General features: G+C 44.1%; 1 long non-coding RNA gene across 1 annotated transcript in view; it reads right to left on the bottom strand.

The window, feature by feature from the left end:
- Nucleotides 1–5,899: 5,899 nt before the first annotated feature.
- The window catches only part of LOC308068132, a 61,892-nt gene continuing 41,877 nt past the window's right edge, over nucleotides 5,900–25,914 (bottom strand). Inside the window, exon 2 of the long non-coding RNA XR_013929871.1 lies at nucleotides 5,900–25,914. This exon is cut by the window's right edge and continues 15,583 nt beyond it. This is a non-coding gene — a long non-coding RNA (uncharacterized lncRNA).

Here is a 25,914-nt window from a genome sequence, read left to right as displayed (position 1 = left end):
CCATTGTGTTTTCTGTCCATGACAGTAGCTTACTATTTCACTTGATCACTACAGGAGAGCAGAGAGAGATGAGCAAAGGTATGAAATGGGCTCTGTATAAGAAATGATAGGCAGACTATGACTTCAGGTTGCAAGAAAGATTGCTGGGTGGGGAATATAACAAAAGCTTGTAAAATGATAAATAAGAAAGAGAAGACCAAGAGGGACCAAGTTCATCACTGTGTCTCACTGTCTGAGAGCCAGAGGCATCAAATGAAGCCATCACATGGCAGTTCCCATGCAAACAGGAGGATGTACCTCTGCACAAAACGCAGGCTGTGGAAGGCTGCCACAGATGATACCACAAGCTCACATCTGCTCAAAGGCTCCTCCATAGGCCTTTGGAAGAAAAACAAAAGTTCATCTAGGGCTACTAAGCCTAGAACCACTAGCCTGGTTTAGGAGGACCCAAAGCAGCAAGTCAGCGAGCAGCACAAGGGGGAAGCACCAGCTCCTATCCACCCTGCTCTTCCCAGGCACACACTGCTGGTAGCATCCCACATGGACATTCCCTTGTTTGTGTTAAATAATAAGTAGTAAATTATTTTCAGTCATTAAATTAAGATAGCATGAACTGCTGATAGTATCTGTTGGTTCTAATTTTCCAACACGCTGTGATATCTACTCTACTCTTCCGCAGTTATTGCCAAATTCATGAGGTTGATGTGAAATTCCCAGAAGTACATAGGAACTGTAGCACAGCACACTCTTTTAACAGATTGAGCAGTGTTATTCCTGGAGTTATGTACAATATTTCTAAAGTTATATCCAGATCTAAGTCTCTATACTCTACTTAAGGGGAAAAATTAGGCTAATTAAATACCGGAACAGAAGATGACGGCACAGTAAGAGCAAGGTTAGTCAGAAAGCTTAAGGCAACACCACTTTATCTGGTTAATCACAGAGTCACGGTCATTGGCATGAGAAAGAGATGCAGAAATACTTCTTTAGGCTTGAAAACTTTGGACTCAACCTCTACTCCTGGTTCATCTTCACCAAACACAATCTCACCTTGAGCAGACTCAAATATGTATACAAACTATTCATGGAAATCCCCTTTAAAAAAAAAAACAACAACAACAAACCACACAGGAAAAACCTCCAAAAAAACCCCCAACCTGCAAGAAAAACACCACCAAATTAATTCCCACATTAGGATGGTTTTACTTTAGTTGAATTTTCATAGTGAGGTATCAAAAACATTCCTACCTGTGGAGCTACGGTTCAGTGAGGATTTTCCACTTGAGCTACTTGGAGACTGCAACAAGCATCATGCAGTTCCTCTCCGTGAGTCCCTTCAGAAAGGCTAAATCATCTCTGATCTCTTCCGTTCACCTGCCTTGACCCTGGGCCCCACTCAGGACATATGGATACCAGCAGCCCCTTCCAAGGCATGTGGATCACCAGCCCACAAGAACACAAAAAACAGCTCTGCTCTGCATTAGCGTTACAGTGGCAGTTCCACAAAATTACCCGAAAGCAATTCTCTCATGCACAACTGCACTTTTGTTTTTAGCGCCTCTTACAGGTTACTTGGGTAGTTTCCCTCTGGAGAGGTGCAGCTGTCAGCACAGCTATTTGGCTGGCACTGATAACAGATTTCCTTCATATCTTGCAAATTTGAAAGAGACATTTGGAAAACATACTAGAAGGACAGTTGCCCGTAGGAAATATCTTTTATGCATTTGACAGTGAAACTCCAAGTGTGTTCTCAACACTCCCAGAAGCATGCAACCAAGAGAGGATGTGAATGAACAGCCTCTGTTCACCAAAAAAAGATGTTTTAAAAAAAGACTCTCAGCAAAAAGAGAGATTTCACATAGCCTTACATGATGTTGTCACCCTTGTTTCAGCAGCCACCCAACTGGCATTTCATACTGGTCTTGGCGGCAAGAGGCAGGAGAGGGGCAGAGGGGTCCTGCCCACTGGGCCCCCAGCACTCACCCCCCGCAGCCCCCTCTCTAGCAAGGCACCGCTTGCAAAGCTCCGAGCCTTTGGGAGACAGCTTCCCCCATGCTCTCCTAAAGCAAACCAAACACAGCGGCCTTGCTGTTCACCCTGTAAAACATCTGTTTAGATCTTTCAGAACTAGGGATGCCCTTCTTAAACTGTTTTACAGAAAGTTTAAATAAGCTCACATGAGGAGTGGTTCTAGGAGCTGAACTCTCTACTGCTAAGTACATAAATATTTTACCTTGTTATCCCAATGAGTCATTTCTTCAAGTTCCTTCCTATAAATAGTTCCTATATTTGAATCCTTCCCAGAGCCCTTTCCTTCAGCCCTCTGCAGAGGAGCACTACCACCCCCAGCACCAGATTTCCCACCCAGCCCTAAATGCTTAATTTATATCAGCTGACCTTTCCAGGCCTATGATTACTCCCTGATTACCCTCGCTTCTGCCTTAGCAGCTGTGTTTCCCTTCGTCAGGACAGTTAACTTGCATCACTCATAGAGAGAAATTAGTGTCTGCTCGTGAGGTGAATCATCTACATATACTTGCACTGGGGACATTTTTTTTCTTATAGGCAAAACATGTATTTATAATCAGATTTTACTTTTAATGTCAAGTGAAACAACAAAAAGTAAAAGAGAGGAAGTCTGCATGAAGAAACAGAGTGCTGGTTTCTTTTGAAATAGCCTGTCCTGATGTGACTGTAGGATGCCTCCACTTATCACATACAGCTCTTCACACCTCCCCAAAAACTTATTTGTTGCTCAGATGCTCATCAGCATTATTTATGGGATACATATGAAGATAAATACAACAATATATTCTTGAAAGAATATAATTCCGATGAGATTGGGGAGATACTAAAATATAGGAGCCCTGGGATTAACAGCCTGAACTAATATTGCAATTGTCACCACATTAAGAGGATCTCAGGAGACTACAATATTGCTATAACTGTGGTGTGAAATCAAAATCTTGTCATTTATAAAGGGAAAAAAAATGTTCCTGGCATGCAGACAGCTGGTTATGCATGAGTGTAGCACATACAAACCGCAATGTTAGAAAAGCCCCAAGAGATGCTATAATTCCACAAACATAACTATTCAATATATTCAAATGAAAAAAAAAATATTCAGCTTTACCATGCTTCTCAATCAGTTATTTACATAATTTTTAAGGTCCTGTTATTTATTTATTTTTCCTTTGATATTCCTTATTTCTTATCATCATGCATTTGTGGTAATTGAGCTGCATGAAAGACCTTAATATAAGCTAAAAAATATTGTCTACTTGACTGTGAGGGACAGTAAACAACCGTTGTTTGCTACCACAAACAGCTTCATTATAATTATCCTTGACTGAAGAGTTGCATTGTGAATGTTTTCATTTCTCTTAAAAAAGAACCGTTAAGTTTTGCCTGCACAATCAATTCCTCAGACAGTCCACTAAGCAACATTAGCAAAGCTACTCTGCCCAAAACCTCATTTTAATGCTATTTCACTAGCTTGTAATTTCTAAAGAAAAGAACCAACCAGGGAAACAAGCTGCTTGTTATTCCCCGTTGATTCTGAATGCAGGCAGCTGCCCGTGTGCTTATTGAGCTCCCAAAAACAATGCCCAAAGTGACCCTGCTGAGCTCCATGCCTGTGACTGTGACTGGAGTGATTTGTGCCCCGTAGGTCAGGAAGGTACCAGCCAGGTTGTTGCATCCTATGCGCAAGTTTTAAATACATTTAATGGAGCGTGTGCAACCCAAGGAGCTGTGATGCCCAGCACCGTGACTCCAGTCCCCTGTACGGCTAACAGCTGAAGACATGTGTGCCCGTGGGTCGCAGGCATGTGGTGTCAGATCTGATGCTCCCCCTGCGGTGCCTTTCTCTCTGCGTGCGGTATGTTCACAGTGACTGTATGAGCTCAAACCAACTGCGCCTCTAGAATAGGTGCTTAAAGTTAGTTTTCGCACCACATCCAGTCCAATCTAAATAAAAAAAAATGCACTTCTTTGTCTGGCATCTCACTCTGGAGTTGTCTCCCATAAACATGCATTGACTCAGGAGGAGGAGGAGGAAAGGTGTCACTCTGAACCGCTGGTCTCAGTGGTCCCTTCCTTGGGCTTTCTAAGAGCTGCCAGGTTCAATTGGCTTCAGCAAGTAGAACACCAAAACAGACCTTCTGTTTAGCCAAGAAAATACTTGGTCTTTCACTAGATGAGATCATGGTTTGTGATAACAATTGCATTCTTTTTATTCCCATCCCAAAACAAAATCTGGATTGTAGCCACCTGTGTAAGCAGTGCGTGCTGCTACCAGGAGAGCCTGGTCACATCCCTGGCGGCTGCCACCTTCACCACTGCCTGGCTGCCACCAGCTCAGCATCGGTGTTGGCATTGGCGTGCAGGTAACTGAGAAGAAATGCTAATGCTGGCATAACCTGGGATCCGGACATAAGGAGAATGCAGATCCATGTTTGGGAATTGTTTCTTGTGGTCACAACTTCACTGCCCCCATTTTCTGTTGTTTCATGAACAGGACACAAAACTGAGCTGTAAGGTGGCTTTTTTTACTTCAGGTAACTAGGTGGCTGTGGCCTGTAGAAGGCAGAAGGCTGTATTTTACATGTCATTACAAGGGAGGCAGGAAAATGCAGTTACTTGGATACTCCTGAAAATGCTCCTGAATAACTGCTTGGAAATATGAGTAATTTGAATACAGATGCTAAATGGCACTTCTACCCTCTACATTTCCCCAGTCTTAATTATAACACAGACCTGAAAACTGGATGCTTACCTTAGAAAATGTGCATCTATAATGAATAGAGCTGACAAGTAACTGAAGAAAGTAAAGCAAGTACTCATTCCTTCATGACTTGAAGGTAAAATGAGCAAATAGGTATTTTACCTGCCAATATTGAGTGCAACCTAAAGCCTAATTATTCTGGTTGCCAACATCCTGAATGAAATCAGGATTATATCAGCTATTTTATTTGTATTGTCTCCTTTTGGAAAGGCAAACTCATTTTGGAACTCTTTGATTTTTCCATAAGGAAAGCTCTGTGGAGCTGGGAATTGCCAAGGTCTATGGATGGAATAAAGTACTCCAACTATTCTAGGGCTCTCTCTTAAAAACACATCATTGTAAGTGGAAATGCAAATACCATATGCTCTTATTGAGGTTGTAATTAATGTATTTGGGAAAAGAACCAATGCAAATTATTTTTCATAACAGCAAGCCTTTATATAAGGTTGGACTATGTCAGGCCATATATATGGACAGTCAGGGTTGAGATGATTTTCATAAAACTCTTCAGTAATAGTTTCTAATTCTGATGCTCAGCTTAAGGGACCAGGAGCTGAGGTCTTCTTGACAGCCCATAAAGCATCTTTAAAATGCAGATGTAAGCTGTGGTCTGTGCCCTCAGGGGTGAGTCACCATACCCACGCCCAGACCTGAAGATGCTGGACAGGTTGGTAAAAGTTTTAGCGGGTCTAGGATTTTGGATAGCTGTAGGTACTTAGTGCTGCTACCCAGCTCCCAGCACACAGTGGCCATCCTGCAAAAAGGGGATCTTCTCGGCATGTCCCCCATGACTTGTTGCCTGTCAGCTTGTGGGAGAGCACCACTGGCCCTCCCGGAGCCCACCCTCTGCTTTAGCTTCATGTCGTGGCATCCAGTACGCAGGCACCAAGGTGGCCCCGTGCCAGGTACTGGAGCATGGAGGGGGGGATGGGGAAGACGTGCAGCCAGCGGCCCCGCGGCCCTGGTGTCAGCTCTGCAGCAAGCACCGGCCAGCCGTCCCGGCCAGCCCTTCTGCCCCCCTCGCCCCCCACCTGAGCCCTGTGCAGCGGCTGAGCGCGGTGAGTGGTGGAGTCAGGGTGGGAGCATGCGGCGAATGAAGAGACGGGAGGCAGCTTGATGCAAGCAAGTTGTCGGTTTATTAGTGATTTTCTTACAATTATATATGTTTCTACCTTCTACATATTACACACTGATTGGTTAGATCTTAAGCGTAAAAAACACTGATTGGTCGACATTTAAGGCACACCGTTAAAACAATAGGAACTGATTAGTTTACCTTGTCATAGCAACAATTTCTATTCTAAGATTAGGGGGTTTCTTCCTACGTGACCTTCTTAATTAATAAAGTTCCTTGTCGGCACTATCCGTTCCCTTATCTGGCTACTTGTTGCTCTTTGTACGTCTGGTTGCCATCTCAACCGCAACGGCTCAAGAGTCTGCAGTTAGCTTGCTCCTTTGTTCCCAGGGCTGGTGCCCTACAAGTTCTAACATGTCTCTATTCATCAGGCTATCAGTACTTGGACTCTTGTCCTTGAGGCCTTGTCCTACAGGAGTGGCCACCCAGAAACAGAAGTCAAAGGAGCAGATGGTGCTTGGTGGTACTCTTCGTGTCAAAATACGCTATTAATAGAGTTTTAATCTGATGAGTTGTGTTTTTCACAAGAAGGGTTTAGCGTACCCTGATTGCATGGGCTTGTTGCAGCGCAGCGGGGTTGAAGATGCTCCTTCCCTTGGCAGCAGAGGCCGGCTCTGGCGCCTCTGGCCCTGCCGGCGGTGGCAAAGGCTGAGAGGAGAGGCACGCTCAGCCAGTGGAGGCTCCTCCTGGGTGTTGCCTGTATGGGAGTGTGCATCCAAAACTCTGGCATATACTTCCCAGGAGAGGAGAAATTAGTATTAAAAATTTCATGCATTAGAAGGAAATGATTAATTTTCTTCCAACTAATTAATGAAATAAGATAATTTTCCACCTACTGATCCGGAGTCCAGCAAGATCAGCAGAAAGACTGGTATTGACTTCGGAGGATTTTGCACCAGTGTCATTTTCTGGTTCACTTCAGCAGAATGATACATACATATTGGGAAAGGGAGGTTATAAGATTTGCTAGGAACAAGATCATTTTTCAGAAAGAAGGATGTTTGCCTACATTTTCACTGCTGCTAAGGCAACTGAAAGAGAGCATTGTTGTTTTGTTTTTAATTAAAGTTTTTAGCATTCATCTCAGCCACCGTATTGACTTTTAAATATATGAATAAATATTAAAAAGCACATGTATTTTATACTCCCTGCTCTGCATTTATTCACTGCAACTTACAGGATTCTTTCCAGCGAACCGAGTTATAGGTTTTCAGCAGCATCCTGCCACATCTTATAAAAAAAAAGTAGGGCAGAAAAACCACCGCTTTAACCCACTGTATCCTGAAATGAGTGTGCGCTCCCTTCAGAACAGACTCTATCATTAGTAAGTTTTGTACCTATTTATAACGAGGAGGCTACAGCATTTTGGAAACATCCTGTAAACATTAATCCTCTGCACACCCCCACAACATCACCAAGTATCATTTTCCTTTCAAAATACGGGGATTGATTCCCAGACATAAACACTGGTGCTCATGTACCACAGCGATGGGCTCTGCGTCAAACCACCTTCACCACTGACAAAGCTCAGAGCAAAGCTCATGGATCCCGAATGCCAGGTGCTGGGAGTCCTCAGAGAAAAAAAGGGGGTTTTGCCAGAAAGTGCCACTTGATCAAAACCACATCGCCTGTTCACCTGAGCACCCCCAGGAGTGGGGTCCGACCCAGCCCTCCCACAGTCTGTTCAGGCGTTGCGGTGCACCTAGGCACCCAGGACTCCTTTTAATTTGCAGCCTGAGGTACCTGAATATTTTCAGAGCCATTATGCCTATGAATAATTAGATGCAGATGAATAAACAATGCAACAATTTTGATTTCCTAAGAAATGGGTTTTCTCTGAAAACAGCACGCTTGGTGCTGAGTGAGGGCTAGAAGATACAGCTCTTCCTCAGCTGAGGTTACTGTCTAATGCTGCGCCACGGGAGCACATGGGAGAGCAGGTCATTTCTCCTCCGATCTTAGCAGCTACCTGGATGGATTTGCTGGAGCTCTGCATTAGTGCCTTGCAAAGGTGCAGCTGTGCAGTTCAGTTTTAAAGGTGTGGAGAGGACAGATACTGCATACAGAAAGTGACCTGCATTAGTAGGGTGATAAGCTACAGGATAGAAGGCTGGATGGTCTTTGTGCTGAAAGTTTAACTAAACCAGCAAAGCTTACATGCATTGCGCACAACAGAATTGCTACTGTTCTTTTCCCTTTAAGTATTTTGCATACTGAATTAAACTTTACTCCCCTTCCTGCACACACACAAATAAATAAATAAACATAGTGAATCAAGTCAACCATAATTCCAATTAGTCCCAGCTGTTATTTCACCATCCTTTAAGGCCCTGTCTGCAGCATGCAGAAATAGGTTACACATGGCCTCATGCAAGGAGACATGAAATAATTGCTTCAGTCTGAATGAAGAGTAACTAATTTTGTTCATGTATTATTCAGAATGACAGGGACATTACTGTAATAATTCCTGACTTGTTCAATATCCTCAAAAATGGTGGAGAAAAAAAATGCATTTGCAGCCACACAGAGCAGTATGAACTGCCTCTCCAGGCTGAACCTCTGCCTGCTTCCCTTTTTATTTTTCACAGCATTTCCAAATCATACTTTAACAATACTACTTTTCACAGCTAAGATTCATTTGGACTGGAAGTATAAGGAGAACTCTTCTTGAGCCAATGTGACCTGCTACTGATTTAGGAAAAATAGATGATGTCACTGGAAATAAGTGACTCTTCAGTATTCCTTCTTGCACTTTTTTTCTCCTAAAGAAAGAACGAACACTTTGGTGACTCGGCAATAAAATTAGTAAATGTCCCTGAGAAAATCTGTTTGGAGAGGACACCTTTAGATGCTAATAAACAAATCTATTTGTTAACTATTTGCACCTGTGCACATTGTAGCCTAACCTTAAAAATATTTGCATTGTGATGTAATGAACTGACAATGAGTTGAAAAAAAAAAATGTTGTAAATTGTCATTATTTACTAGAGAAAAGAAAGAATAGAAGCACGGATGAAAATAAAAGGAAAATCAAAAGAGGGACATGACATCTATATGTCAGTTTTTTAATGGAAAGAAAACCAATAAAAATAAGATTCTTTGTATAAGCTTCAAAGGTTGTACTGGTTTGAAATCTGTGGGTGACTGATCAAATGTTGGGGGTTTTCCTTTTTTGTTCCCCCTGTGTATAATTTAACAGGAACGAGGAGCAAAGAACGAAAAGAAAAACTAAAATTATAATTTTGATAACAAAAGGTAAGGTTAAAAGAATTATCTAGAAACAGTCTATTTCCAATGAGAAATTCTAACTTAAATGGATACATAAATGTATACACATGCATGTGCACACACATCGCGGAGCTGCAGACACGGCGGTGTGATGGCGTTTTGCTGACTTGGTTTTGGGAGTCAAGCGATGGGGTTGGGGCTGGATCAGGCAGGGCAGGAGGAGATAAAGCAAGATCCAGAATGGAAGCGATTGTGTTCGAAACTCAGAGCGAGCCGGCAAAGGGGTAACTAGCAAACGAATTGGAGAACAGCATGGTTTCCAGTTACGACAGGTGCGTAGGTTGGGGAAAAGGAGAGCTGAAACGATGCTGTGCTACTTTGTGACATGAAAAACCGAAGGCATTTCAGGCCCGGCTGGGTCACCTGGCTGTCGGTTCCCAGCTCAAAAAGTTGAGTATGTGCAGACAGAGCAAGCTGGAGATAATGACAAAGAGCCCAACAGAATGACTCTCCAGCTAATCGATTTGAATATTTACTACTGGGTTGTTATACAGGGACTTTGAAATCAGTCAGCATGTGGCAGCTTGTCTGGTCAAAACTGACCAACAGAAAACAGATAAACAGCTGTGGAAAACCAGAACGATAAAGTCCATTCCCTAAATATCGGTGTTATGCAAAAGTTTATTAGGCATTAGAAATAAGCTGAAAAATAGCACGCTTTTTTTTTAAAAAAGCACATATATGTAGATTGGCAGATGCGTGTCTGTGCCTGCACACATGCAATGTTAGGTGCCGCTTCCAGCAGTTCTCAGTGACTAATTACAGCCTTTGCAATTACCACAGTACTGTTACGATACTTTAAAACAATAACAATTTGTTCACTGAATGCTGAAAACTTAATTTTCTTTTCACATTGCTTTCAACAGCAAACCAATAAGGAGTCTGAGGGTGATCCACTTTTTTTCTCCCTAAACAGTCAGATGGTCCTTCGACAGATCGAGGTCAAGACACTCTGCTACAGGAGAATCCAAGGTTTGTAAAACCTCATTCCCATCGACAGAGCTTGCTCACACCAGTTCAGTATTAGCTCAGTGCTGAAAGCTCACCAGAAGTTCTCTATGGAAAATGCGCAAGCTGCAGCGGCTAACTCGGCAGGGTTAGGCAGTGTCTTATCAACAGACCACCCAGCTGTCAAAACTTTCTGCAATTTCTTTTCTGTTGCATTTCCCAGTCACAAATATTTTACTGCAATTTATGGGCTGAAGTAATATGTTAAAACAACACATTGTGTTAAAACCAAAAGAAGTGTAGGTATTATGTGAGTCTTGGAAATACAGCTAAGGAAGACATTACCCTGAAATTCACGATAAAATCTCACAAGTTGGCCATCCTGAGGCTAAACATGGGTAAGTATCAAGTCAGAAAACAGAGACGCACCTTGCTGACAGACCATTTTCACGATGGATGCATGGCCACTGTTTTGCCCACATTCCCAGCACAAAGTACTCCTCTCAGTGTTGTCTACCACGGTGCAGATCCAGTCTCTGCAAATCCTGAGATTTCTCCTTCCTTGTTGAACATCTTATGGGATAGTGTAGGAAATTAAACCATGTTGTCAAGTCACCTTCTTCTATTTACACAATTTCTAGCCCCTCAATTTTCAGAACTAATCAGTGATTTTAAGGTTTTGTGTACTGGAGCACTTAGTGTCGAGTCTCGCAAAGCACTCGGTGAGATGCGGGAGCGTCAGCCCAGCCCTGCGTGCCTGCTCACTCCAAACCTTCATGCCCATCCCACTGGTGCCTGCCATCCAGAGCTCCCCAGGTAGCTCCACCCCTTCACTCCCAAGGCACGTGTTATTGATTGCAAACACGTGTCTGGCCCTTGGCCGCTTCTAATGTGCCCCAAGGGCCAGCTCAGGGCTGACCTTGTGGCCTCCAAAGCAGCCAACATGCACCTGGAGCTAGTGGCTACTGAAACCTGACCGTAGCATTGACCTCGGCTCAAAACGACTTTTGTCTGCAGATTATACCTCCTGGAGCCAGTCCGTGTTCCTGTCATTTGGGATGACTGCTCAGTCCCAAATCTAACCCTTATGTGAGCGAGTATATACCAGTTGGCTCCAACCTCAAAGGCGAGCTCATCTTGGGTAAGGATCCAGCTACACAGGACAGTCTGTAAACCCCTCCCAGTACAACAGGCACTTTTGCTGTAGCGCTCACTGAAAACCAGCCAGAAGTTCTTCACAAATGTATATGCAATCACTCTCATGTTCCCTGGCCTTGTGTGACCCTCAGAAGTGTTTGCAGGGGAACAAGCCTCCCAGCACCCCAGCGAGCCCCGCAGACGGGGTGCCTGGGCTCGAGGGTGCCCTTCGTCTGCCCAGCCACCACCGGACACTCGGCGGTGCTCAGCTCGGGCTGACCGCTGCTCCGGCGCGGGGTGGGGGTGGGAAGGGCAATGAAGGGGTTTATGCACCCAAAATACAGCAGAAGTTTCCTTTCTCATGATTGCCATCAACAGAGCTGCATAAATTGTCCCTGGGCTGGTTAAACTTCTGTGGCCGTGTGCAAGTGCACATCACGATGGGGCCCTGATGTGTCACCCCTTCCACGATCCCGCCCTTCAGCCCTCCGCTCGCTGGCTTTGGGAATATTAGGTTGTCTTCTGATCCATGCTTTGTCGCTTCTCATCTCTCCTTGTTTCCACTCTCAGCTACTAAGAACGTTCTTATAGGTTTGTCAGGTAAGACTTTATTCCTTTAAATAATAAATTAGAAAAGCCATCTGGACTACTTTTTAAAACCAACTCAAACTCCTCCAGCTGTTGTGTGACCTCATCCTTTATTAATTTCTGTAGCCTCGTATTTACCATTGAGAACAACCCTACAAGTGTATAATTTCCTGATTTCTTTCCAGCTACTTTATTAAAGATTGGGGTTAGAGATTCGCTCCCCTTGAGTCCCCTGATAACCCTCCTTCTCTCGCAGGAGTTGTTAAGGAGCAGATGATGCATCACAGGTTCTTTTATAGCAACAATGATTGTTCTGCTTCAGAAGCAACTGTGGCTTATAACTGCAGTTTTTTCTGAAATTGTTTTTCTTCTTTCCCTTATTGCTAAGGAAGATATTGGCACCAAAATGTGATTTGAGAGCTCATGTTCTCTTATTTTCTCCCCTACCTGAAGCCAGTGCAGATGCTACGTTTGTGATGCCACCGCTGACATCTGTGTAACCGAATCCAGCGTTATAAACAGGAAGCAGAAGTGACAGCAGCAATTTCAATAGGTGCTTTTCTTCTGCTGAAACCATTATTTCAGACAGGATATATAAATCACACTGTCTCTGAAGTGTCCAGTTCCAAGTCAATGGCAATCCTCAGCGACATGGATATGCCCCAGCCCTTTGCCTTGCTGACAGCCTGGCTGCGTTCCCTGAGGCATCTGGAGCTGGCAGTTCTCTGGTTTGGGGGAGGAAAAGGGAGGGTGAGAGTCATTACAAAGGACCAGAAGATGGGTTTTGTGTCTGTCAGCTAAGGCTGACCGTTTCTGCAGAAACAGAAGTATTTATGAACACTTCCAGTGTGGGTATGTTCAGCACCCAAATCCCAGACTGGTTTTCCTGCCCCCGATGTCTCACCTCATGCTCTGGCTGTGCTGCCGGCCTCCGGGGCCAGGCCACCAGCCCGGGCACCCTTCAGGTAGGCTCATTTAGCCGGTGCTTGCTCTGTGTAATTATGGCCACTCATCTCCCACCTTTGATCTCAGATCTGGTATTTTCAGTGGTCAATGTCAGACCTCAGCGCCCAGAAGCTTCAGGCAAAGGAGATTCTCCACCCACTTCATGATCTTATGCTGTAGCCAACACCACCCTCTGAAGAAAAGGTAAAAAGTGAGCATAACACCAGCACTCCCCTTTTCTGCTGAAGCAGTGCTGTGCTAGCACCCTCCCACCAGCACCACTGGGTGCGAAACGTCGCTGTGGGCAAATGGCTCGGAGGCAGGGGTCACTTCCCCCATCGCAGTGGGAAGCTGATAGCTAAAAATTATATAGAAATGTACAGGAAGAAAGAAAACAATGTGTGTGAAATACATAAAATCTGAACCAGGGTGAGAGATCTTGCTGTTCATAACATTTAGGATTTACAACCCATTTACAATCTAATGTCTTATCTCAGTTTATATTATAATTCCCCATCTTTTCTGCACTACTGGCAGGATACCACTCAGTAGCCCAGGGCAGATCTTGAAATGGCAGTTTAGTGACACAATATGTTAGTTGTGTGATTTATATTTATTATATTTTCCTTTATATAAATACAATTTACATTCACACAGGTCCTCAAATAACTGCGTAAATAATAATATATAAGAAATGACAACATGGCATTACTTCTGGCTTGCAGAGGAGGGAGAGGGAGAGTTGCCTCGTCCAGGAAGGCCACTCAACAGCCCAGGGTGAGAAGTGATGGAAATGACAGCAGAAAGGGGCTGGAGAGCTGTGCTAGTGCAGGGTGGGCAGAGGGAGGGAGAGGAAGGAGTTGGTGAAACTGGAAGTTGGTGGATCGTTTCAGATCACAGAGTCACAGAATCATTTAGGTTGGGAAGGACCTCTGAAATCACAGAGTCCAACCATTAACCCGGCACTGCCAAGCCCTCCACTAAACCGTGTCCCTCAGTGCCACATCTCTGTGTTTGGTTTGTTTTCATTGCATTTCAATATCTGGAGCTGTGAATGGTTTTTTTTGGTCCAGTTTTCCCAGTGCATCACTACAAGTTTAAGGAAGAGGATGTCATCATCCTCCTCCAAAAATGCAGGGCGCTCCTGCCTACATCTGCGGCCAGGAACGGCAGAGCCTGAGAGACAGGCAGGCAGTGGGGAAAGCACCACTGATCCCAGACAGCCTGATGTGAGCAATGTGCAAGGGTGGCCTCGCCGACAGCTCAGCTTCCCAGAGGCGCATCTGGGCTGGATCGCAGCCAGGACAAAGAGCCTTTCTCCGCACCCCCACCTCAGCCCAGCCAGGGAAAGGAGGTAATGGGCAGCATTTGTCCAAGCTGTATTGGAAAAACAGAGATCATGTTTAAAATATCAATGGGCATAAAATAAATGGGTGATTTATAAATATTTGCATCCTATAATTGTCTTTAGGAAAGATCAGCTGGGTTAAATTGCACTGGGGCCATTTTTCTGTGAGGAACAGCAGAACTGTTAACAGGTTTCATTTCCACCACTCAAGCAGCTAATGTGCAGTCCCTTAGTCTGATCATGTTTCTGCTTCAAAATGGCACTTCACCAGGGAGCACATCTAATCGGACATGTTCTTTCAACATTTTGTGTGGGAAATGACTTTCCAGACTATCTGAAGGTTGCTGGGATGACTCCTACTGAAATGAGATGGTACTCCTGAGTGATCGGAAGCAGAGTATAAGGCTTTTGGTGGGGAAGAGACAGCAAACAGCTGGAAATTAATGTGTACTTGGCCGCTCATCTGCAAACTCTTTCTGGGAACAGTGAAGGCAGCTGAATGGGTCTGGGTCAGACCTCTTCATGTCTTAATGGTTTTCAACACCATAATACACAATAAAGCTGTGCCTTGACTTGTGTTTAATGCTGAGTTCAGTGAATCCATTCCAAACAGTTTGTGAGGCCAGTCTGAAGTGGGGACTGGTGACGGTAGCACAACGTTGCATTACATTTCTCCTGGCTATGAAGACATAAACCTCTGAGACTTTCTTGAAGACATAAAAATAGTGACTTATGGACATGATGAAATATTTAAATCTTGTTCCGTAGCTGTCGTCTTTCTGCTAGGTGATACTTTTTCAACATCTCAACCACACTGCATAGTGCTGCAAATGAAGAAGAAAAGCAGAAGACTGGGAAAAAGGTGAGGACAATGTCACCTTGCTGGTGACATGAACCCTATGAACCATTTTTACATTTGGATTCCAAAGTCAGAGGAGCTTCAGCCCAAACCCAAACTCCTGGCCTTGGGAGACCTTGGATGCAAACGCTGTGGCTTGGGCTCAACATCAGCTCAAAACTCCTTCTTAACATGGAATTAATAACCTCCAGAGTTTGTCCAGTTCTGAGTGGTAGATACTGCAGTGCACTCTCTGTGTTGACCCACAGCTTCATCACCAGCTAAGAAACTTCGAAGGACTGCAATGGATGGAAGGAAAAACTACCATGCTAAAAGACCTTTCCTACATTTACATTATAACCAGCGCTTCTGGAAAGCGGTCATAAGTAATACAATATTTGCTAATGTGATAATAAAATAAGAGTAAAACGTCCACCCTTCAGTCTGAGAATGAACAAAATTTGTTTCTTTTCAATAAGAAATAGGAAAAAAAAGATGCTTATCCTAAAAAATGCTAAGTGCACACTTGAGGATCACCATTTTTAGCACCTTCATCTATTATGGACATATCTGATTGGTGCAGAACTTCACAGCTGAGGAGTAAACTCCAGTTCCAGTGAAGTCAGTTGTCTTCAGTTTCATCTCCAACACAGGCAGGACTTTGCACTAAGTACTCTGATCTAACTCTGCAAATCTTTGGCTTGGGCAGAGAAGTCTGTTGTTGATATGATGGTGTAAACACAATGTGGGGTAGGAGATTAAATACCAAGGGAAGACTGGAGGATTTTAATAATACCTGTTTTTATACCTGCTAGATGCCAACCATCTGAGCTAATAGAATGTAATTGGAAGACTAGATTTAGTCATTTAGGTCTTGATGTACTTCTGTCAACTCCAAAATACTCATTACATGTAATTAGGAAGAAGATTAGAGTGCCGTTAAGATGCAGAATAATGATGCAGTTCAACAAGAGCCTGTGGAAAAAACAACCCACTTAAGAAAATATCTCAAAACTGCTGAGCAGAAGAGAGCATTTAAAAAAAATGATAAAGATGAGAGCTGGTGCTAAATAATGAAGATGAGACTTTGAAGTGGGAAAGAGTTGATAGGCAGAATCAAAGCATTTGATGGCTATACCTCCCTCTAAAATTAATCCCTTGTGTTTATTTAGATGGTTGAAGTAACATTAATAAAATTATTCCCTAAGAATCACCCCCTGTGTCTTTTTCATAAATTCCCACACCAAATAGCATAATTAATTTCACAGTGGTATAGAAGAATAATAAGAAAAAAATCCATCCTTTGAGAGTAGGTTGTAATTTCTATCTGATAGAAATTGTGATTAGACACAGCATATAAATTTTTCTGATAATTTATTCACCAGAAATTGCCATATTATACCTATCAGAAAGCTGCTGATATGAAACTTAACAAGCTGATATTTCATTCTGATTTCCTTGAGCGTGGTCCAATTTATTAAATCAAAATTCTAGATCGGCTTTAATATGAAATAAGATTTTTTATATTTCAGAGTAAAGTGTGTAAGAATGTGTGATGCAGATAATGGGACAGCTAACAGTAATTATGCTGTATGCAGTGCTGAAAGACAGGTTAAGAAAAAAAAAGAAAAGAAAATATTCTGGAAGTCCTGAAAACCAGGGGATAAAAGACAAGAAAAGAGAGCAAGCCTGTGTCTGTAACACCGTACAAAGCAGCATGCCACAAGGCATTACCAATATGGGAATCTATTTCTGGTTCTATCACCAACTCCTCATGTGACATCAGACAGAGTATTTCAGCACAGAATTGCTTTTCCGATAGATACGTATTAAACAGCAGAAGAGCTGTTAAAATGCAGTCGCAGTTTCCCGTCTCGCCCCCGCTGATGCCTCACTGTGTGCGGGGTCTCACCGTTGCAGCACAGCAGCCCCGGGCTGGTGCCCATGGCCACCCCCATGGTGCTGTTTACCTGCTGTGGGCTGCTGCCCCAGCGTGCTCCTCACAGGCTTGGCATAGGTCTTGTGTTTTATTTTGTTATGGCTTCTTTTTGGTTTGTTTTTGTTAGGTTTTGGATAATTTTGTGAGGCCCCTGGCTTTTCTCACTCCCTCGTTGCCGCTTAGTAGAGCTGAAAGGAGGAGGAAGGAAGAGAACGCATGGCTGGAGCAGCGTGCGCCGTGCAGAGGGGCAGGGGATGGATCTCCCACGGGTGGGAGGAGGGTTCCCCTGCCCAGCCCTGTGCCGTGGGTGCTGGGCCTGGCACCCTCACCTCACAGGCAGGATGGTGCCTGACTCCCACCCGAGGACTTACATTTCCAGAGGTGGGGATGAGAAAGCTTCAGGCAGCACAGAGCAGTCTGAAACTTTCTACCAAAAATGAAGTGCACGTGTAAATGACTGCTAAGCCATGGGGGGAGCTGGGGGCTTGGGAGAGAGCAGGGAGATGAGGTTTCCTCAGGACACCTCCCTTCCAGAATGTTCCTGTCAACCAGGTTGACTGTGACAGGGAAGCATCAACAGCCTGGCCGAGTATCTTCCAGCCTTGCTGCTGCCTGCATGGCCCCACAGGCAAAGGGGAAGGGTCCAGGGCAAAGAGAATCCTCTCTTCTAGCAGAAGTGCAGCGTAATGGCCAAGGGACCATCAGTGCCCTTTTCTTTCCTTTCTCAAATCTGCGGAACAGCAGGCACCATCTGGTTCCCTGCCTGCAACTGGGAGGGCAGAAAACACACGGGCCTTGCAGTGGCTGCACAGGGGGAAGCAGTGTGATGGTATTGATGATGGTCACCATGTCAGGGCTGGGAATGGACCAAAACGCAGGTCATTAACCCCAAAATGGCGTGGGTGGGGCAGCTGCTCCTTTGAGCAGGGTGGTGGTGCCTGCTCCCCAAGCTGACGCTGCCCATGTGGAGCACGGACTGTGGTCAGGGACCTCGCCGTGTCTGGGCGGTGATTGCTGCAGCCGAATCAATCTCTTCTGCTTGTTTATAAGTATCTATGACTCACAGACGTTTTTCCTGCTCCTTAATTGCCAGTTTCCTGAGAAACCACTGCAGCCAGCCAATCGGCTGCAGAATTATGACTTGGTGACTAGATACAATTGGGAAAAATAAATACAGCATTATTGGTAAATTGAACAGCACTTCTCTAAGTACATCACGTATTTATAAACAACACATACATCTGCAGAAACTGAGAACCCCTTTGCCTTGCTAAAGGAGGTCTCCAAAGGTCTTGTTCTGAGAAGCAACACCTGTTCCCCTCTGCCTATCTACCTGTCTGCATGATGAAGGATGCGCGATCCACATCCCAAATGGTGGCCTGTGTCAGGGACCACGCGCTCCCCCTGAGCTGTGGCAGGGTGCACAGTAATGGCAGCTTGCTCAGACTGGCACCGGCACCTGCGTAACCCCAGAGGAGCCTGGACAAGGGAGGTGATTTGGCAGAAGATCGCCTCTCCTGCCCAGGGTTACTGTCCGGCTGGAGGTGTTGCTGTGCTGGCTCACAGCCTAGTGGCACAGAAAGCAGAGAGGGGACTGGGATGGGGGGTGAAGAGGACAGGGGCAGGTTTAGAGCACTGACTGGTGTAGCTGGAGGGATGCTGGGAGCTGTGGCTTCAGGTCAGTCACTGAATCTTTGTGTTTTGCTCCCCGCATCCATAAAACGGGACCAGTAATGTGGGGATCTGCCAGAACTAGGCACCAGGGTGCTACCCTGCCCTTTGGCCTGGCTTTTACTGGTAACAACAGGTTGTGGATGAGGGCACTAAGGCACCAAGCACATCACGGCTTGCTGGAAGAAACAACCCGCAGCCACGTCCCAGGGTAGAGCCTGCAGTTCAGGCAGGTGCTACAGCCAAGAGAGGGCAGGTAGGGTGAACCTCCCGCCTAGCCCCGGCTTTGCTCACTCCTCCCCACTTCCCTGCTCCCCGCTGCCCGCTGGGGGACATGCCCCGGGGTGCTGCGGGGTGCGCACCCAGGCACAGCAAGGAAGGGAGCACAGCTGCCCATCCTGGCAGCAGCGAGCTGTCCCACCGGTTTGGCTCTCTCATCTGGTTCTCCCTTACATTTCTTAATCCTGATTTGAATCCCATATCTCCTAAACCGTGCTGGCGTCCTAAGAGCCCTTATGGATTGGTAGAGTAATTTTAATAAACAAATTTAAGTCCTTCAAAAAACCACAATACGGTATGATTATTAGTATTATTATGATTATTACTATTATGGTTATTACTGTTATTGTTGTTGTTATTATTATTATCATTATCGTTATTATTTTTTATAAAAGTGATGCACAAGATCTAAATAAGAGAGAGAAGACAACCTCTGCCTTCAGTATTAGTCACTGCTCAATTACAGCTTGATTCAAAGCCATTAATTGGTAGAAAGAAATAAGCCTATGAAGTCATTCTAGCACAGCATGCTATTTCCTTTATTCTTTTAATACGTGATTATGTTTGGGAAGCTTGAAAGTCTTTTTTAGCAATCATTTGGTAAAGCCACTCTAATAGTTGTTAAAAGGCTAGGAAACACAATGTCAGTTAATTTTGGATGAGATCATAGGGGACTAGGGGAAAGGATATAAAAAATATAATGGCATAAAAGAAAATTATAAGTTGGAGAAGTGCAGCACCTGAACAACTGAATGCTATGTTCAATGATTCAGCCAGGCAGGCAAGGTAATCGGAGAGTTGTGTACTGATAAGTTTTCTCCAAAGAGTACTAGCAGCCAATGTACCCGCGTGCTCGCTCCCCGCAGCTGGGTGTCAGAACTGCCTGTCTGCAGACCTCAGATTGCGAGTACCTTTGGTACTTCAATTACTGAACATTATGATAGTGCGCAGTGTGAATCTTCTGCTCCTTCTTCCAGCGCCTGAATCAGACCGATATGAAACCCTCCCAGCCTCCTCCTGCTGCTAGCACAGCTGGGAAACTGAGGCAGGAGGCCAAGGGACTGGCTGGAGGCCAGGCATGCAGGGTTGCTGTCTCTCTGCAGGGAGCATCCCATCCTTCTGTCAATATGGTGAGCAGAGATGGGTGTCTGTGGGGACTGGCCACCCCAAGTAATGCCAGACAGTCCCCGCGAGGCTTGTGCTCGCAAAGCTAATGCTGGTGTTAGCAGGCTGGAGACGAGGAGTGAGGGTACAACATCTGCCCTGGATCTGGAAGTCCCTCTTTGTTTGGAGGATCACTTTTTGCAGTTGTCTAAAATTTGGGCATCTGCTTTGAATGCTTTGAAAACCTGTGTGTTTCAGCTGGCTATGGAGCAGACTTAAAGTCCTAGACTTGTAATAATTTCAGCTAGGGGTCTTGGAAGTAAGGAGTTCCATTCCTTTCTTCCCCAAAAACAAATACATCACTTTTCTGCAGGATGACACTTAATCTTTGTCTTTGCCCTCAGACCTAGACCTCAAACTGTGGTTCTGATGAAGATCAAAATAATTTCAGCTGGCCAACATTCACCCTTTGACATTCCACCTGTTTGGAGGAAAATTGGAAATGGTATTTATGATGAAGATTAGCTCATGGCCATTAAGTGGTCTGGGCTGAAGATGGATATTTGCTGTCAGAGTGGCGGTGGTGATTTATCTCCTCTGAATGTTTCCCTGGCTATATGAAGTTACTGCCACAAAGCTCTTCTGGCAGAAGAAATCTGTGAATGTTCCTGAGCTGCATTTTTGCAAAGCTGAAGAACTGACCCCAAAATGCTATTGTGAAGATGAGACGTTGCACTTTCCCTTTCTTAGACTGAGTTGCCAGAATTACTTGGTACTGGATCAGTATCAAACAGCTGGGAGTGGGGGTGGGGGTGGGGAAAATAAAAGGAAATGAATAGTTTCTACAGTCTTCATTGGTCAAAGAATAAAGGGTTTAAAACAAATTTGACTGTTGTGGAAAATTCAGACCAGGTACTAAGCTCTGTATTAAAAATAAGTGCCCTGCAAGCGACTGCATCAAGGCAGCAGCAGACCATCCATGCAGTCAGTCTCTTCCAGGATCTTCTTTTTACTGCGAACAGCAGCAGATAGCAGATGCTCAGGCAGCAGCACTAAGCATTTTCCCCAGACGTGCTCCTGCCTTCTGGCACCCAGGAACAGAAGGAGTTGGGGAGAGGAAGCTGTTGCCTCTTTCATAATCTTTCAGTCACCATGTTTAGCATGTGCTTGATGGAAGAAGAAGTAATAAACCTCTTAGCTGCACAGTCTTTACCTATCCACTGTAAATCTGCGTTTCTGGGCAGGGAATCAGAAACAGGCACTACACAAACAGCATCAAAGGCAGAGATGATGCTGAGACGAGGCCTGGAGAAGGACATGTCCTACTGCAGACCCTCCACTGGTGCTGGGGAAGAGGGAGATGAGAACGACCATTGAGATGAACGGTCCTATTCACACCTCGCTGCATTACTGTTTCCAGCAATATTTGTCTCCTCTTTTAGATTAAACCACTGTATTGGAGTGGATGGATTTCTTCACACACCTCTTAAAAAACATTTCTGTGTATCTGATTTTCCACATACCAGACCATTGGCAGTGCTATTGCAGATTCTTGTAGGAGAAGGACATCATGGGAATAGGTTATTGATCGCATCACTTAGATCATTTGTGCAAGAGATTTCCAAAAGAGAGACTGTTCCCTTCTTTCCCACAGCAGCATTTTTGAAAATTTGCTGCCACATTTTTCTTTTTGAATAAACCAAACTGCCTCAAGAGGGTTTTGCCATCTTTACGTTTACTCCAGCATAGTATTCTATGAAGAAAAAATATTGAAGCAGCTCAGTGAAGTGCTGAGCAGAGAGGCACAAACCTAAAGATGAATATACAAGTTCAAACCTTTTAAACCCAGAAAATAAATCAAGATGACAAAACTCCCAAAACATGAGAAAACCTCAAACTTATGAAAACCAGAGTATCATCAAGTTAAGAAATTTCTAGCTCAAATATCTGGAACCCATGAAATGTGTCTCACATTGCACATAGGCAAGCAACAGCAGCCCGTCTCCCACAGACTGCTGGCTGCCTTCAGCCCTCATCCCAAAGCACAGAGGTGGGACATGGGTAGACGAGTGAGGAGAAGCTGTGGGGTGGTGGTCAGGAAACTTGCTATGCCTACGCCAAACCTTGCAGAAAAGCCAGGGAATCTATGCCTAAAGCTGAATTGCTCCAAGGACCAACATTGACATCTTAAAAAGCGGAGGGAATGGTGTGGTGCTCCCAGTAGAACACCTGGACTGGCCATTCTTTCCATAACTTGCAAACACACCCAGGCTCCACAGGCAACACATGCACGTGGCATCCCGGCTGTGATGCCTACCAGGTTTTACTGTAGCAGCTCGAGAGGAGATCATGGCAGTAACGTGCAAAGCCAGGGCTGGCAGCCTGGTGTAACGGCTGGGTGCCGTACATCACCACAGTGCATCACCTGACATGTCATCCCACATCAGCTGCAGGTCGCCTTCCAGCCATCCCACAGAGCTGTGAGGAGTTCGCGTCTACTCCAAGGTTATGTACTTGGCAGCAGAGCACCTCTGCTTGGAAAGGGCTTCCCACCCTGCTGCCCTCTGCTTCGCTGTGGCAGGATGGCTGAGATGTTGATGTAGAATTTTGTATGGAGCTTACTCTGTACCTAAACACACACCTGTATTCCTGGAAAATTTTGTTGAAGAGGATATTACAATTGTCTCTTCCAATTCTGTTCAGGGAATCTCTAACCAGTATGTCAATAAGGCCACATAATAATAGTCAGATGTTTCAACTTGGCCTAGATAAATTAGCTATGGGAGCACAGCCAGTCTGCTTTCATTCATGAAAGTTAGATGCCAACTAGTAATGAAGAACGATGATAAAAACCAAATCTCTTCAGTTTTATCTAAACGTTAAAATTAGGAACCAAACCAAAAGAGATGTTCTTGGGCAAAGTCTTATTGACTTAGTTTGGGTTTGGTTACAGAGGTTGGAATAAAACACATGCAGTATTTACTTAACATTAAATTGTATTCAGTAATGTCAAGGAAGAAACTCCTGGAGTCACATTTTCCTAACACCTTTCCCAAGTCCTCAGCACTGCCACAAACCTCAGCAAGACCAAGTGCGAGGGCCACCTGTGCCCATGTGCCTTGACTCGCGTGCACGAGTGGTTTGTCCTTTCAAGTCCTAATGCTCAAAATGACAGCTGTTCTACAACGAGATGGAGACAAAAACTCAATATAGAGCAGAATGACGCTTACCATGAAATTGCAGTTTCTGAAGCTTTAGTTGCACAGCTGAGTATACATGATACAATATTTTTTTTCTTTCCTTCTGATTACTACAGGCTATGCACAGACTGGAGGAATGTGCATCTTCCGTGAGGATCATCCTTCATAGGTCATAATTTCTCATGCAGTGTCCTTCCTATCACTCAGGTAACCTTTATTAGCATCTAGACATGCATAGTTAAAGGCTCAGTAAGAAACAAAGCCCAGCTGAAGAACCCAGAGGAAACTGAGCAGAGTGAGTTCTGGAAACAATATTTTGAAAGGTCTTGAAAATAAACTCCATTAAAGCAATTACAATATTTTTCATGGCTGCTTAAGCCTGTAGCCACAAAACTACAAGGACATATACTGGGAATCAGTTGCTCAGTAAAAGTACACCAGAATTTGTGTTAACCTCATAATTTGTTTGCCTTCTTTATTTAGACTTACGTTAGATATAAACAAGCAAATGGAAAAGAATCATCATGAAATTCTAACCTTCGTGTAAACTCACTATCAGTCACTAAAGTAATTTGAGCAGTTCAGGTGCACCAGCCACTTTAAAGCATGTTTTACATTTTCTATAGATGAGGAGAGTAAAGGGTTATATTCAGAATAAATGTTTAATGAGCATAGTAATTTCCATAACTACCTCTGTTCCATTATTACACTAATGGCTCCCCATTGCTCAGTAGCATTTCCTTAGGCCTTTAAAAGGCTACTCCATTTAAATTAACTTTAAAAACCTATTTCTTTTCACACTTCTCACATTATTGTATATCAGCCTGTCTTGTGCAGATGGAATATGAAGTAATTTAACATTGACATCAAAGGACGGGCGATAGCTGTCATTGCTGACACCATGGGAGAGTATTATGGGCTTTGCTTACAGCAAAGGGTTGCAAATATTGTATGTGGTAGTCTGCTCAAACCTGAGCCTAACCATTCGACAAAGTTCAGCTAATTGCAGTGATTAGCTCTGCACTGACAAGCCAGTTATTACTGCATTGTTTGCATCTCTCTCCTGAAGCATCCTCTGGATTTTGGAGACACTAATATGTAGTCAGAGCCGTATGAAGATTTTTTCATTTGACTTTCAGCCCAGCTCCGATCCCAGTGCTAGATGTATAGGCAACAATTGTAGAAAGCAATTTTAATGTAGAAGATTTTTAATTGCCATAGCGATTCTGGTAGTGCCTCAGCTTGATTATTTTAGCACGCATAATTATTTAGTAGCTGTACATTAATATTATTTATTACTCTTTAACTGAACCCTGAAGGACCCGATTCTGTTCTTCTGTTACTTTTATGTAGGGTAGCCTCCCAGATTTGATCCTCGTGTACAAACATTGACATGAAGTGCACGCAGAATCTGGCTCTACATTTAAATTATAGGTTGCAACAAAAACTGCCTTTTGGCATTTTGAGGACTGGAGAGAGCAGCAGTTTTAAATAATCATCCATCACGTATGAAAACATTCAGCTGTAAATCTAAAGTAGAAACCTTAAGGCATGAAGCTGCATAAACATTTTGGCTGAAATCCACCATTAGGACTGTCAGAATAAATACTAAAAAGAGTTTTGTATTCATCTAAAATATCTGTTTACAGATTTCTTTTGCTGAAGCCACAAATTGTACAATGAAATGAGATCTCTGAATACATTTTTGTTCTAATAACTTTGTAAACTCTGCTATATATTTAATGGGATTTGAATGTATGAATAGTTGGCCCAGAACTACTTCTGCAGGAGATTATGGAGAGAAAACAGTACCATATGTCAGCAGAATGGCAACATCCCATAGATACTCAAGAGGATCTCAGGCTCAACCCAGCTCTTGTGTTTATAATGTGGTGATATTTCCATGCTTCGTATATGGGTACCTCTGCTTATATAAACAATACTATGGTAATGATTGTCAAAGACACTTAAAGGATTCCAATGAAAATAAAAGTAAATTTCTTCTTACATATTTTCAAAAAAGCATGCTTCTGCTAGCACGGCTCTGCTGATGAGAGATCACAGGCCACCATCCCTATGCCCAACACAGCTATACTGGAAAAAGTCTGTAACGTAGACCTGGCTCAAATGTTTTCTGCATGTTTGCCTGGGTGGTCTATCCATAAGATACCACTGATTCTGCAGAGCTAGCCTTCCGGCAACTCGTACATTTTCCGTGGAGAACTGCGATGACCATGATTTTCAACCATTTGACCACCACCGAGCACGCTCACGGGCTTTATGAAAACTCTTTGACATTTGGTGTTCGTTGATACGGTTCTCAGAATAAAGCTGTTGTCCTCCTCTGAACATCTGTGAGTTCTTCTTTGCTGCGTTAATTTGACACTGTCCTTGACCGACCACACAGAGCTAATGGGCCAAGCCCGTGAGGCGGCTGGGATCGCTGTTCTCCGGCTCGTCACGAGCTGCTGGTCTTTGGGTTGGGAAGTGGTGCAGACCTACGTCAGGGCAGTGACCTGCTGACACAGGGGTGAATGTGATCCATAAACAGCCTGATCCAAAATGCTGGGAGAGAAGTGATGGCTCAGCACTCACAGAGTACCATTTTCCCTTGCATAGAGTACACGTTTCCCTTGCTCAGCAATTTTTATGATATTTTTTGAACAAAATCAAGTCATGCAGCTGCATATCATTCCAAATGCATTTAC

The sequence above is a fragment of the Falco punctatus genome, assembly GCF_963210335.1.
Source record: "Falco punctatus genome assembly, chromosome: 8".
Classification (NCBI taxonomy): domain Eukaryota; kingdom Metazoa; phylum Chordata; class Aves; order Falconiformes; family Falconidae; genus Falco; species Falco punctatus.
This window is presented reverse-complemented; position numbering and strand designations above follow the sequence as displayed.